Source organism: Rana temporaria, chromosome 13, assembly GCF_905171775.1.
Source record: "Rana temporaria chromosome 13, aRanTem1.1, whole genome shotgun sequence".
Classification (NCBI taxonomy): domain Eukaryota; kingdom Metazoa; phylum Chordata; class Amphibia; order Anura; family Ranidae; genus Rana; species Rana temporaria.
The window spans coordinates 94951281-94967254 of NC_053501.1; positions in this window are offsets into that span (position 1 = coordinate 94951281).

The window sequence follows — 15974 nt, forward strand, 5'->3', positions numbered from 1 at the left end:
CAAGCAATTTAAATTAAAACATTTTTCATTTAGAAATGTCATTTTGCTGCAGCACTGTAAAACGTATCACACAGATGCGCCAATTTACAGGCAGGCTAAGTGGACCCCCAGGCATGATATTTAAAGGAATATTTCATTTTTTTGGTTTCACTTTAAGAATTATTAAAATCACTGCCCCTGAAAAAACTGTAGTTTTAAAAAAAAAATTTTTTTGCATTGATACATGTCCCCTGGGTCAGTACCCAGGTCCCCAAACACTTTTTATGGCAATAACTTACATATAAGCCTTTAAAATTAGCACTTTTGATTTTTCATGTTCATGTCCCATAAACTTTAATAGGGTTTGCATGTTCACACATATTTTTTGCCTGTTCGCATGTTCTGGTGCGAACCGAACCCCTCCGTTTTTATTTTTCGTGGATGTGAGATATGCCTTGTGTCAATGTAGTTTTGATTAAGAGAGAAGCTTTTTGTGGATATGTTGATATATGGGGCTCGTCCATCAGTGGTTATTTGTGTCCACATAGATGAGTGTACCTGTATCGCATATCTGAGAGAGAGAAAATGTCATAGGGCAGAAGATAGATAGCCCATATATTCAGTAAGATAGTATTTACTAGCATACCTTCTCTTTTTCTGTTCATCTAATTTTTATATGTGGCCAATAGATGGGGGGAGAGACAGATATACCCCCATCTTTTGATACCAAGTGGTGTTGGTGAGTAGACCTTTAATTTACATATCCTCTAATACAGGCTGGAGCCTTTATATTGAATATAGGAGGAAATAATAACCCTCATATTGCCTATAAGTATTAATTCAAGAGAAGTTTTCACCATTTAAACTTGGTAGATGTTAATATTACCGCATAGAAATAGAACGTTGATTTTTATATATAATAGCATTGACCTTATCCTATAGGTATACCTATTATGGTCTTTTACATTTTTTATGATTTACAATAAAGGTTACGTTTTAGATAAGTGGCCTTTTGGTGTGTAGGGAAGCGCAGCTTCGTCTTGTTCTAGTCTTAAATAGACTCTGCCTAACCCAAGATGTCACATGGGCCACCAGCATCCAATCAGATAGCTGTCCTAGTGACCCAGGAAGCCATAACCATGTGCCTCTTGACTTCCTCTCCCTCTGCAATTGAGCGCTACGTACAGTGCAGAAAGCAGACTGCACCTGCCTACAAACACCCTGGCATTTCTCCTGCACACACTGAAGTGCCATCAGGTTGCCTCATGCAAGTTTTGTTGAATAGTTCATTTTGCATACAATAAAAAAATTGTATATGTTTATATGCAGTAAAGGTTACCAAGCCCTCCCACAGTCAGGGCTATTGACAAAAAATTCTGGGACTAAGAGACGTTGAAATGAGCAACACTGGAGGTGTGTACAGTGGAAATGACAGCCCACCCTGAAGCATAGAGCGAGAGTGCAATAGTGGAGCCATTAGGATAACAGCACACAATGTGCAACATGAAGACAGGGCAGAAAAAGTCACCAAGAAAAAGCAGAATGGTGAAAATGGCAACATAGAGCAATAGGAGCAAGGAGCCACCCTGGAGGGGCATTGAGCTCTCAGGATAATGGCTCCATGCCTTTCTATGTGCAGGGGGGAAGAAGTGGAGGAGGCATCTTATTCTTAAAGGTAAAAGGTTGAAAAAACCCTCATATACTTCAAACAGATAACATCCTAATATTTTACAGGATCATGGATAAAGGATTCCTCCTGGAGCTGTGATCAAACCATATACGTAAAAAAAAAAATTTCACCCTCTTTTCCACACGGATGCCCCTCTTCTGCGCCTCTGTGGTGACCAATACTTTTGTTGTTTTGGTTTTGGGTGATGCATAGCAAAAACTATATCCTATTCATGATTATGTGTATGTTTTGGTTTGTATTATTATGTTGTTGTTTTTTTGCTACTGTAAAATAGTTTGGCCTCTTGGCTCCTGATGAAGCGGACTGGTGGGTCCAGGAAACATGTTGAGCAATCTACATCCATCACAACCACCATGGGAGTATAATAGTTTGTTGTAAAGAGGCTGTGTCCCCTGGTGTTTTATTGTACTCCAATTAAGTGGGTGATTTGGATATACTGTATGCAGTGTTGGAGGTCTTCAGTGCACAAATCTGTCCTGTTTTCTAGAGGCATATTATACATATATTTGTAATTTTGTATGAATAAAGATATTTTGTTTTTATAAATATTATGTGTTCATTGTGGTGTCTTAAAATAAATGTTTTCTATAGTTAATGCTTTTTCCATTACCGTCTGTATGTACTGTACAAGATGTTTTTACATTCTTTTATGAGTGGCATTTTTTTTCTTTGATAGAGGGAGCACGTATTTTATTGTATCTGCATAAGTTTATCAGTACATTAATACTCCTTCTCACCATTCTCTATTATGTGCCAAGAAAGTGGACCTATACTTTGAGTATAGGTCCACCGTATTATTACTTTTTATTATAGTTATATTATAATAGTACAAATGTATGTGTACATTTAATTTCTGTAGCAAGAACCAGTGTGCGTTCTGCTTTTTTTTTTTTTTTAAGGAGGAGTTTTTGTAGAGAGTATGTCTAGTAAAGGTAACATTTCCGGGGTGGAAAAAGTAATGATTAGAATTTACTGTCAATGTTTATAACAACTTCCCTGCTGATGAGATATGCATCTCTTTTACTTGTTCCTCGTTATCGAAGGTAAGAGCGACAAGGCTGTCAAAAGTGTTTTCTTTCAATGTGCACCCATTAATGTTCTGTGGTCACGTGGTTTAGTTGAGCATTCTAAACAAAATTGTTTGAAATATATTTTGTAGATGAACTCTATATATGTGTAAAAATTAAATATGTGGGTTCCTATTACTGACCCCTGCTTCTGCCAATGCCATCCACCTTACAGTCATTGGTATCCACTATATAATTAGTTTGCGTTGATTATAACTAGAATAATCAAATAAAACATCTTTGACTGTAAACTATTCATCCATCCTTTCCAGGTGTAAGGCTTACCCCACACGCCACAATCCGACCCTATGATTTCTATACAACCAGCTTTTCAATATGAGGACCTACCTAAATCATCCAATCAATTTGTAGCTAGCCAGGGCGGTTATACAAAGTAGGTAGATGTAAAGGGGATTGTACAATTAGATTGTAATTAGGTTGTGTCACCAGAAAGAGGTATTTGGCCAACCAGCTCGGAGTACAGTATTCACTTTTTATGTTTTCCATATTATACTTCCCCGATCACTCGCATGTATTCCGAGATACCAACCTAAAACCATTATGAAGCTCAACGTGTCTCTTAGAACAGATAAGGTTAAAAAATAAGGAAAATGGTTTTGATTTAAAATCTTGGGGTCAGTACCTAATAGCAGTAGAAAACTGATGATTTTGATATGTTGTACTGATCTTTGTTTGGATTGCTCAGATTGAAATAGATTGTCTCATAGGGTCTGCACGCTGGCCTAAGCTGCCCTACATTGCGCTTTTATTTTAATGTTCAATTGAACTTTTTTACTAAATTAATTTGTTTGAATATTTTAATTTTCAAATAAACCCCAATATATTTTTGGATTTATACTATGTGGAGGCCCTCTCTTTTTTTCCCCTTTCCGTATTTTAACGCCTGGTGGAGTTACAGCCTGTGTTTACGATCATTCATCACCCATTTTATTACCAGTTCCTTGGAGTTATTTGCCCCCTTGGATTGGATCTAGCGTCAGCACAAAGAGGAGGTGATCGAAAGATCTCCACTCTTGGTTCCATGATCTGTGGATACAAGCTTGATTGATTCACCACCGTACGGTGAGTTAGATCCACATCTTCGGGTAAGAGTACCCATTTCTCCCCCTACTATCCAAAGGTGAAGGCACTCCCGGGTGATAATTCATGCTCTATACCACATCTATTTGGAAGACAGTTGGGTTTCTGTCACTACAGTGTGTCATCTTCCCACGTCTTTGCTGATTTATGACACTCATATATGGATGATTCAAATACTGTTTATTATTAGCATTGGAATATCATTGCGTTTGAACTGTTCATTGTGGGGATATCTAGATACATCCCAACTTGCATCATTATTTGCCTTTGAGAGATTTTGTGTTTTATTCCCTAATTTCAGACGTCATTTATCTGCATACCAGTATATGATCCACTTAACATTAAAGGAGTTGTAAAGGAAAAATATTTTTTGCCTAAAGTTAATGTCTGCAAGGTAGACAGACAGAATAGTGTAATGATTCTGTTAAAAAACGAGTAAATACCTATTAAATTCCTTCATCTATATCACCTCCGGCATTCTAGTTTCTGTTCTCTCATTCACTTCCTGGTTTTCATCGCTCGTTCATGTAAGAACTACATTTCCCAGTATGCATTGTGGCACACCCAGTAATTCACACCTCCTTGAAGTCTCTAACACGTAGAGAGCGTCCTGCCGCACAGATGTAGTTCCCAGGAGGGGGTGAGCACGTCACTGACCACCGCTGTAAAGCCTCCCATCACGGTGGTCAGTAAAATCAGACAAGCAGGAAGTGAACAGAACAGAGAAGAAATAGAGCAACATCTGAGCAAAAACGAACAATGAAGAAGTGAAAGAGGATGCTTATTATGAAAAAAAAATGTTTTCATTTCCAATCCCTTTAAGGGCCCTTTCACACGCGGCGGATCAGTAATGATCCGCCCCGTGAACCTCCGCTTGCTCAGCGGGGATCGCTCCGTTGATCCCCGCTGAGCCGGCAGATGACAGGGCGGTCCCCGCACACTGTGTAGGGACCACTCTGTCTTTTCTCCGTTCTCTCCACTATGGGGGGATCGGATGAACACGGACCGTCTGTCCGTGTTCACTTGATCCAATCCGCAGATGGATGGAAAAATAGGGTTTTCCTCCGTCTGCAGAATCGGAGGAATGCGGACCCGGATGAGATCGGGTGTCAGCGGATGTTCATCCGCTGACACCCGCGATCTCATAGGGACCAATGTATGTCCCTTTTTCAACCGTACACGGATGGATGAAAAAGCGGACATACGGTCCGCATGTGTGAAAGGGGCCTAATATTCACATGTGTGTTATGTATTTTTAGTGATTTTTTCTTTCACGATTTGAAGTCACATTAATATTGCTTATACTTTTTTGTATTATTTTATATGTGCTCTTAGAAATATCTGCATATATATTTTTATAGTTATTCGTTCAGGTTGTCACTTTAGTTAGTCCCTTGTGACTTCCCGGTCGCAAAGGGTTCGCTAAATCCACTATAAATAGGGTATATGCCCTTCATTTTTGGAGATACTCAACCATTCACTTCACAGGTTTTTGGGTTTTTGTAATTTCTTTGAGTAGAGTCATCTGCTTAATACATTGGTAGCGCTACACTTTATTTTTACATGTTCAAATATGTTTGTAGCTTATTTCCTCTCCTGAATTTTCTCCTGTCCCAGTTTAGCTACAACAGTGCTGTTCAGGATAGTGACACTTGGAACCAAGTTTCCTTATTTGTACCTTTCACTGTATAATAATAATATTTATTGCATTTATTTTTATCATTTATTTATTTATTGTTATATAAACACCTATTATAAATAATACGAAACTGGAGCTAGTGTTTTTTTTTTTTAAAGATTTCAATGCAGAAACTATTTCTGTAGTTATAATAACATGGCACTGTATTGTCATTGTATTGCCAACCCTACAATCCTTACAGGATAAAACATCTTAAAAGATGATGCTGATAATTTGTAAACAATTGCTTGTAAGATGTTTTCAATCAGTTAAGAGGTACTAGAAAATAAAAATGGTACTTAGGCCTCCTACACACGTCGGAGGAACTCATCGTAAATGAAACATTGTTTTCCTCGATGAGTTCCTTGTTAGGCTTGTCGAGAAACTTGACAAGCTTTCTTTGCGTACACACCGTCAAGACCAAATCTCCTCGTTCTCAAATGCGGTGACGTACAACACATACGACGGCAGGGGAAGTTCGATTCTACTGGCACAACACTTGGGGCTGCTTTTGCTAATCTTATGTTACTGCGTGTAAAAGTTTGGTAAGAAACGATTTGCACTTTTCAGTCTGTTAAAGCGTGACAAATGTGCTATCTCCATTACAAAGGCTACTTTTACCGAAGGTGCGCTCCCGTCTCATATTTTATTCTGAGCATGCGCGGGTTTCTAAGCATACACACGAACACGGCGGAACACGGCGAGGAAATTGAGACTCCCGACGAGGAAAAAGAGAACTTGTTCTCTTTTTTTCTCGTCGAGTTCCACGTCAGTTTTCTCAATGAAAAACATACACGACCGTTTTCCTCGGCAAAAAAGCTCTGCCACCAAGTTTCTTGATGGATTCTGTGAAGGAAAACGGTTGTGTGTAGGAAGCCTAATACTAATTTAAACTACAATTCATAGTTAAGTACTATGTGGAATCTGATTACTTATAGTTTGTATTTTTACTTTGGAACTTTATATATTATTATATATTTATATGTATATACAAAATATATATATATATATATATATATATATATATATATATATATGTGTATGTGTGTGTGTGTATGTATATATATATATATATATATATTGTAGTAGTGTGGTACCCCAGGGGTGTGGTGACCCAGGATTCTCAACCAGGCAGGTTGAGGGGCTCCAGGGAGCTTGCAGTTTACAGAGGAAACTGGCATTCAAGTTTCCTCAATGGTTAATAAAATCCCCAGTCCTGGGTTCAGGCTTTAGAGCTGATCAGCACACTGATTGTGCAGGTGTGTGTGGGCCTGATAGGAGACTCAGGACCAGCGTTCTGGGCTCCACCCTCCCCAGGAGTCCAGGCTTGCAAGGGAGAACCCTGAGAGTGCAGGTGTGCACTGAAGTAGCTAGAGAGCTGGATAGTGCAGGTGTGCACTGTGAAACCCCAGAGACCTGAGTCTAAGGTTGCTGACAGGAGTCAGGAGAGCTCCATGCTGGAGCCTGAGCAGTTGTGCTACTGCTGACAAGAGCGAGGTGGCTTGGTATTTTCTTTGGCACGTATAAGCCAGGAGGCTGAAGGTACCGTTCTGTGTGGACAGTGAAAACCCCCTGCATGGGAAACCTATGTTTGGATTTTGTTTATTTTTGCCTTTTCAATAAAAGTGGGCCAACAAGCCCTTAAACATAGTTCCGGACTGGCGTGAATCGCTTAAAATCGCATATCCCACTTGAGCTAAACACCCCCAATATTACTATATATATATATATATATATATATATATATATATATATATATATATATATATATATATATATATATATCTCCATCTAGATAGATAGATAGATAGATATTTGTTTTTAATTTTAATTAAGATAACATATTGTATGTCTATAGTATAAGTGTAAGCTAACCTTTCTCAAAAAGTCCAGTTTGCCTTCTGATCCAATTGACCTGACTGAACTGGATTACGGTGCCTTGAAAAAGTATTCACACATCTTCAAATGTTCCTAATTTTGTCATGTTACAACCAAAAACATAAATGTATTTTATTGGGATTTTATGGGATTAGACCAACACAAAGTGGCACATAATTGTGAAGTGGAAATGATAAATGGTTTTCAATTTTTTTGTCAATACTTTGTAGAACCACCTTTCACTGCAATTACAGCTGCAAGTCTTTTTGGAGATGTCTCTACCAGCTTTGCACATCTAGGCCCGGATTCACAAAGGACTTACGACGGTGTATCTCCACGTACGCCGTCGTAAGTCCGAATGTGCGCCGTCGTATCTATGCGACTGATTCATAGAATCGGATATGCCTCACTGTTGCCAAGATACGAGCGGCGTAAGTATCCTACGTTGTCGTATCTTGGGTGCATATTTACGCTGGCCGCTAGGGGAGCTTCCGTAGATTTACGCGTTGAATATGCAAATGACCTAGATACGCCGATTCACGAACGTACTTGCGCTCGATACGCTGTTTACGCAAGTCGTACGTCCGGCGTAACTTTACCCCTCATAAAGCAGGGGTAAGTCATGTTAAGGTATGGGCACGGGAACAGCGTCGTATTTTACATCGTTTGCATAAGTCGTACGTGAATGGGGATGGCGTAGGCTACGTTCACGTCGTATGAATGGAGCCGGCGTATCTTATGGAGTAAATTCGACGTGATACTGAGCATGCGGGCGCATGCGCCGTACGATCGGCGTTTCATTTACATGAGGTCACGTTTAATTTCCATACAACACGCCCCCTACCAGCCTACTTTGAATTAGACAGGCTTACGCCAGCCAATTTACGCTACGCCACCGCAACTTACGGAGCAAGTGCTTTGTGAATACTGCACTTGCCTGTGTAAGTTGCGGCGGCGTAGCGTAAATAGGATACGCTACGCCAGCACAAAGATGTGCCCAGATACGTGAATCTGGCCCCTGGAGAGTGCAATGTTTGCCCATTCTTTATTTTCAAAATAGCTTAAGCTCTGTCAGATTGGATGGAGAAGTCTTGCCACGGATTCTTAATTGGATTTGGGTCTGGACTGGGCCATTCTAACACATGAATATGCTTTGATCTAAACCATTCTATTGTAGCTCTGGCTTTATGTTTAGAGTCGTTGTCCTGCTGGAAGTTGAACTTCCACCCCAGTCTCAAATCTTTTCCAGACTCTAACAGGTTTTCTTCTAAGATTGCCCTGTATTTGGCTCCACCCATCTTCCCATCAACTCTGACCAGCTTCCCTGTTCCTGCTAAAGAAAAGCATCCCCGCAGCATGATGCTGCCACCACCATGTTTCACGGTAGGGATGTTCAGGGTGATGGGCAGTGTTACTTTTCCGCCACACATAGCGTTTTGCTTTTAGGCCAAAAAAAAACTATTTTGGTCTCATCTGACCAGAGCACCTTCTTCCACATGTTTGCTGTGTCCCCCACATGGCTTCTCGCAAACTGCAAATGGGACTTCTTATGGCTTTCTTTCAGCTCCTACAGAGTTCCCATGGGCCTCTGGCTGCTTCTCTGATTAATGTTCTCCTTGCCCGGCCTGTCAGTTTAGGTGGCTGGCCATGTCTTGGTAGGTTTGCAGTTGTGCCATACACTTTCCATTTTCAGATGATGGATTAAACAGTGCTCTGTGAGATGTTCAAAGCTGGGGATATTTTTTTTATAACCTAACCTTGCTTTAAACTTCTCCACAACTTTTTTCCTGACCTGCCTGGTGTGTTTCTTGGCCTTCATGATGCTGTTTGCTCACTAATGTCCTCTAACAAACCTTTGAGACCTTTACAAGCTGTCTGTAAATGCCTGTTCCTTAGGACCAATAGATATTGAGCTGACTGTTCTTTGCTCACCTTCGGTACTAATATAGTGTAATATGATAACATTTTAGGAGCTAAAGTCTGCGGAGCAGCATCAGATTTTATGGAAATGTCCATTTTATTGTAAGCACAAATTAGTAGTAGTCAGAAGCAATAAACGTAATGCCTACATGTATTCCTGGGACTCTGTAGGAGGAGGCATTCCTTTTTTTTGCTTTTAACTAGCACTAATTAATTTGTGTTTACAATAAAATGGCCATTTCCATTAAATCTGATGCTGCTCCGCAGACTTTCTATCATTGCTAATGTTTATGGGCATCATATAGGGGTTTAGCTCCTACAATTTATTCATATTAGTACCAAAGGGGGGTGAAGAACGTTTAGCTCAATATCTATTGGTCCAAAGGAACTCTGGGCCAGATCCACATAGAAGAGCGGCGGCGTAACGTATCGTAGATACGTTACACCGCCGCAATTTTTCATCGCAAGTGCCTGATTCACCAAGAACTTGCGATGAAAACCTACGCCGGCGGCCTCCGGCGCAAGGCGGGCCAATTTAAATGGACGTGTGCCATTTAAATTAGGCGCGCTCCCGCCCCGGACCTACCGCGCATCCTCAGTTTCCGAACTCCCGTCGTGCATTGCGCGCCGTGACGTCATTTTTTCGAACGGCGACACACGTAGCGTAATTCCGTATTCCCGGACGGCTTACGCAAACTACGTGGATTTTTAAATTTCGACGCGGGAACGACGGCCATACATACATACATACAATACGCTTGCTGACTAAAGTTAGGGCACCTAAAACGACGACTAACTTTGCGACGGGAAACTAGACTAGCGGCGACGTAGCGAACGCGAAAATCCGTTGTGAATCGCCGTAACTCCTAATTTGCATACCCGACGCTGGTTTACGACGCAAACTCCCCCCAGCGGCAGCCGCGGTATTGCATCCTAAAATCCGACAGTGTAAAACAATTACACCTGTCGGATCTTCTGGCTATCTATGCGGAACTGATTCTATGAATCAGTCGCATAGATAGAAATAGAGATACGATGGCGTATCAGCAGATACGCCGTCGTATCTCCACTGTGAATCTGGCCCTCTGTTTGGGTTGTCTCCTAAAGGTTACTACATCCAGTGGTTTCCTTAAAGAGGAACTGTAGTCTGCTCACATAATTTGTAATAAAAACATCTTTGCCATTCAGAAACTTCCCTCCAACCACTTTGTATATTATTTTATTTATACAGTGATTCTGTACTTGCCAAATATGCTGCAAAAATCTCCCTCTACTGAGTCAAGCTACATCCATTTTAACTGTAGGCAACTAAAGCCGCTGCCTGTTCACTTCCTGGAATTACACAGACACACAGAGACACACCTCCATCTCTGCAGCTCTCATTGGTCCTCTTATGACTCATCCCTTCAACCTTCCTGGCAAACTCTGTGAGTGAGAGCTGTGCATGATGTTATAAGCCAAGACTTTTTACCAGACAAGAAACAAGAAGTGGGCTGTATAAGGTATTTACTGGCAGAAAAAAATGTTTTATTATAAAGTTAAAGGGGTTGTAAAGGAAAAAAATTGTTTTCATAATAAGCATCCTTTACCTACAGACATTCCTCTTTTCACTTCCTCATTGTTCGTTTTTGCTCAGAAGTTGCTCTATTTCTTCTCTGTTCTGTTCACTTCCTGCTTGTCTGATTGTTACTGACCACCGTGACAGGAGGCTTTACTGCGGTGGTCAGTAATGTTCTCACCCCCTCCTGGGAACTACATCCAGGGCTGGTGCAAGGATTTTTGACACCCTAGGCAAAACCTAATTTTGCCGCCCCCATTAGCTCCACCCCTTTTGCCCTGCCCATGTATGCGGCGGGGGTGGAGTTTTTTTGTGTCACCTCTCCACCTATTACCTCAGTCACCTGCGCCTCTGGAACCGGCCTGAAGACAAAGAGTGGCAATACAGCACTCCTTTGCAATACAGTGCCTGTTTTACATCACAGACCTCTTTGCATCCAAGTTCCCCAATGTCATCAATTACCTCTTTCCCCCATTACATCAGTGTCCTCAGCCTCATTCCTTATACCTCAGTCTCCTCCTCAGCCCCTCTCCCTGTATACCAGTCCCCTCCACAGCCCCTCTCCCTGTATACCAGTCTCCTCCACAGCCCCTCTCCCTGCATACCAGTCCCCTCAACAGCCCCTCTCCTTGCATACCAGTCCCCTCCACAGCCCCTCTCCCTGCATACCAGTCTCCTCCACAGCCCATCTCCCTGTATACCAGTCCCCTCCACAGCCCCTCTCCCTGCATACCAGTCCCCTCAACAGCCCCTCTCCCTGCATACCAGTCCCCTCCACAGCCCCTCTCCCTGCATACCAGTCCCCTCCACAGCCCCTCTCCCTGCATACCAGTCCCCTCCACAGCCCCTCTCCCTGCATACCAGTCCCCTCAACAGCCCCTCTCCCTGCATACCAGTCCCCTCCACAGCCCCTCTCCCTGCATACCAGTCCCCTCAACAGCCCCTCTCCCTGCATACCAGTCCCCTCAACAGCCCCTCTCCCTGCATACCAGTCTCCTCCACAGCCCATCTCCCTGTATACCAGTCCCCTCCACAGCACCTCTCCCTGCATACCAGTCCCCTCAACAGCCCCTCTCCCTGCATACCAGTCCCCTCCACAGCCCCTCTCCCTGCATACCAGTCCCCTCAACAGCCCCTCTCCTTGCATACCAGTCCCCTCCACAGCCCCTCTCCCTGCATACCAGTCTCCTCCACAGCCCATCTCCCTGTATACCAGTCCCCTCCACAGCCCCTCTCCCTGCATACCAGTCCCCTCAACAGCCCCTCTCCCTGCATACCAGTCCCCTCCACAGCCCCTCTCCCTGCATACCAGTCCCCTCAACAGCCCCTCTCCCTGCATACCAGTCCCCTCCACAGCCCCTCTCCCTGCATACCAGTCTCCTCCACAGCCCCTCACCCTGTATACCAGTCCCCTCCACAGCCCCTCACCCTGTATACCAGTCCTTTCCACAGCACCTCTCCCTGTATACCAGTCCCCTCCACAGCCCCTCTCCCTGCATACCAGTCCCCTCCACAGCCCCTCTCCCTGTATACCAGTCCCCTCCACAGCCCCTCTCCCTGTATACCAGTCCCCTCCACAGCAACTCAACCTGTATACCAGTCTCCTCCACAACCCCTCTCCCTGTATACCAGTCCTCTCCACAGCCCCTCTTCCTGCATACCAGTCCCCTCCACAGCCCCTCTCCCTGCATACCAGACCCCTCCACAGCCCCTCTCCCTGCATACCAGTCCCCTCCACAGCTCCTCTCCCTGCATACCAGTCCCCTCCACAGCCCCTCTCCCTGCATACCAGTCCCCTCCACAGCCCCTCTCCCTGCATACCAGTCCCCTCCACAGCCCCTCTCCTTGCATATCAGTCCCCTCCACAGCCCCTCACCCTGCATACCAGTCCCCTCCACAGCCCCTCTCCCTGCATACCAGTCCCCTCCACAGCCCCTCACCCTGCATACCAGTCCCCTCCACAGCCCCTATCCCTGCATATCAGCCCCCTCCACAGCCCCTCACCCTGCATACCAGTCCCCTCCACAGCCCCCTCTCCCTGCATACCAGTCCCCTCCACAGCCCCTCACCCTGCATACCAGTCCCCTCCACAGCACCTCTCCCTGTATACCAGTCTCCTCCACAGCCCCTCACCCTGTATACCAGTCCCCTCCACAGCCCCTCACCCTGTATACCAGTCCCCTCCACAGCCCCTCTCCCTGTATACCAGTCCCCTCCACAGCCCCTCTCCCTGTATACCAGTCCCCTCCACAGCCCCTCTCCCTGTATACCAGTCCCCTCCACAGCCCCTCTCTCTGTATACCAGTCCCCTCCACAGCCCCTCTCCCTGCATACCAGTCCCCTCAACAGCCCCTCTCCTTGCATACCAGTCCCCTCCACAGCCCCTCTCCCTGCATACCAGTCTCCTCCACAGCCCATCTCCCTGTATACCAGTCCCCTCCACAGCCCCTCTCCCTGCATACCAGTCCCCTCAACAGCCCCTCTCCCTGCATACCAGTCCCCTCCACAGCCCCTCTCCCTGCATACCAGTCCCCTCAACAGCCCCTCTCCCTGCATACCAGTCCCCTCCACAGCCCCTCTCCCTGCATACCAGTCTCCTCCACAGCCCCTCACCCTGTATACCAGTCCTTTCCACAGCACCTCTCCCTGTATACCAGTCCCCTCCACAGCCCCTCTCCCTGCATACCAGTCCCCTCCACAGCCCCTCTCCCTGTATACCAGTCCCCTCCACAGCCCCTCTCCCTGTATACCAGTCCCCTCCACAGCAACTCAACCTGTATACCAGTCTCCTCCACAACCCCTCTCCCTGTATACCAGTCCTCTCCACAGCCCCTCTTCCTGCATACCAGTCCCCTCCACAGCCCCTCTCCCTGCATACCAGACCCCTCCACAGCCCCTCTCCCTGCATACCAGTCCCCTCCACAGCTCCTCTCCCTGCATACCAGTCCCCTCCACAGCCCCTCTCCCTGCATAACCAGTCCCCTCCACAGCCCCTCTCCCTGCATACCAGTCCCCTCCACAGCCCCTCTCCTTGCATATCAGTCCCCTCCACAGCCCCTCACCCTGCATACCAGTCCCCTCCACAGCCCCTCTCCCTGCATACCAGTCCCCTCCACAGCCCCTCACCCTGCATACCAGTCCCCTCCACAGCCCCTATCCCTGCATATCAGCCCCCTCCACAGCCCCTCACCCTGCATACCAGTCCCCTCCACAGCCCCCTCTCCCTGCATACCAGTCCCCTCCACAGCCCCTCACCCTGCATACCAGTCCCCTCCACAGCACCTCTCCCTGTATACCAGTCTCCTCCACAGCCCCTCACCCTGTATACCAGTCCCCTCCACAGCCCCTCACCCTGTATACCAGTCCCCTCCACAGCCCCTCTCCCTGTATACCAGTCCCCTCCACAGCCCCTCTCCCTGTATACCAGTCCCCTCCACAGCCCCTCTCTCTGTATACCAGTCCCCTCCACAGCTCCTCACCCTGTATACCAGTCTCCTCCACAACCCCTCTCCCTGTATACCAGTCCCCTCCACACAAATGCCCCCCTCCCTGTATAACAGTCTCCTCCACACAGCTGCCCCCCTCCCTGTATAACAGTCTCCTCCACACAGCTGCCCCTCCCTGTATAATAGTCTCCTCCACACAGCTGCCCCCTCCCTGTACAATAGTCTCCTCCACACGGCTGCCCCCTCCCTGTATAATAGTCTCCTCCACACAGCTGCCCCTCCCTGTATAATAGTCTCCTCCACACAGCTGCCCCTCCCTGTATAATAGTCTCCTCCACACAGCTGCCCCCTCCCTGTACAATAGTCTCCTCCACACGGCTGCCCCCTCCCTGTATAATAGTCTCCTCCACACAGCTGCCCCCTCCCTGTATAACAGTCTCCTCCACACAGCTGCCCCCCTCCCTGTATAACAGTCTCCTCCACACAGCTGCCCCCTCCCTGTATAACAGTCTCCTCCACACAGCTGCCCCCCTCCCTGTATAATAGTCTCCTCCACACAGCTGCCCCCTCCCTGTATAATAGTCTCCTCCACACAGCTGCCCCCTCCCTGTATAATAGTCTCCTCCAAACAGCTGCCCCCTCCCTGTATAACAGTCTCCTCCACACAGCTGCCCCCCTCCCTGTATAATAGTCTCCTCCACAAAGCTGCCCCCTCCCTGTATAATAGTCTCCTCCACACAGCTGCCCCCTCCCTGTATAATAGTCTCCTCCACAGCTGCCCCCTCCCTGTATAATAGTCTCCTCCACACAGCTGCCCCCCCCTGTATAATAGTCTCCTCCACAGCTGCCCCCTCCCTGTATAATAGTCTCCTCCACACAGCTGCCCCCCTCCCTGTATAATAGTCTCCTCCACACAGCTGCCCCCTCCCTGTATAATAGTCTCCTCCACACAGCTGCCCCCTCCCTGTATAATAGTCTCCTCCACAGCTGCCCCCCTCCCTGTATAATAGTCTCCTCCACACAGCTGCCCCCTCCCTGTATAATAGTCTCCTCCACAGCTGCCCCCTCCCTGTATAATAGTCTCCTCCACAGCTGCCCCCCTCCCTGTATAATAGTCTCCTCCACACAGCTGCCCCCTCCCTGTATAATAGTCTCCTCCACACAGCTGCCCCCTCCCTGTATAATAGACTCCTCCTCAGCTGCCCCCCTCCCTGTATAACAGTCTCCTCCACACAGCTGCCCCCTCCCTGTATAACAGTCTCCTCCACACAGCTGCCCCCTCCCTGTATAATAGTCTCCTCCACACAGCTGCCCCCTCCCTGTATAATAGTCTTCTCCACACAGCTGCCCCCCTTACCTCACACAGCAGGAAGAAGACAGAGCATGGCATGTCCGAGCAGAGGGAGGGAGATGTTCAACTCTCCATTTAACAGATGTTTTGTTGCTAGGACCGCCCCTAGCAACCAATCACAGGCTTTTTAACTTAAAAAGTTTGTCAAGCTCCTGCCTTCTGCTCGTACATTGTGTCTTCTCTACCTGCTGGATGAGAGCGGCAGGGGGAAGGAGGAATTACAAAGGGGAGGAGAGAATGTAGCCAGCGCATGTAGCCAGCATGGCGCTCCCTACTGATGTGCGCTCTAGGCCATCGCCTAACTTG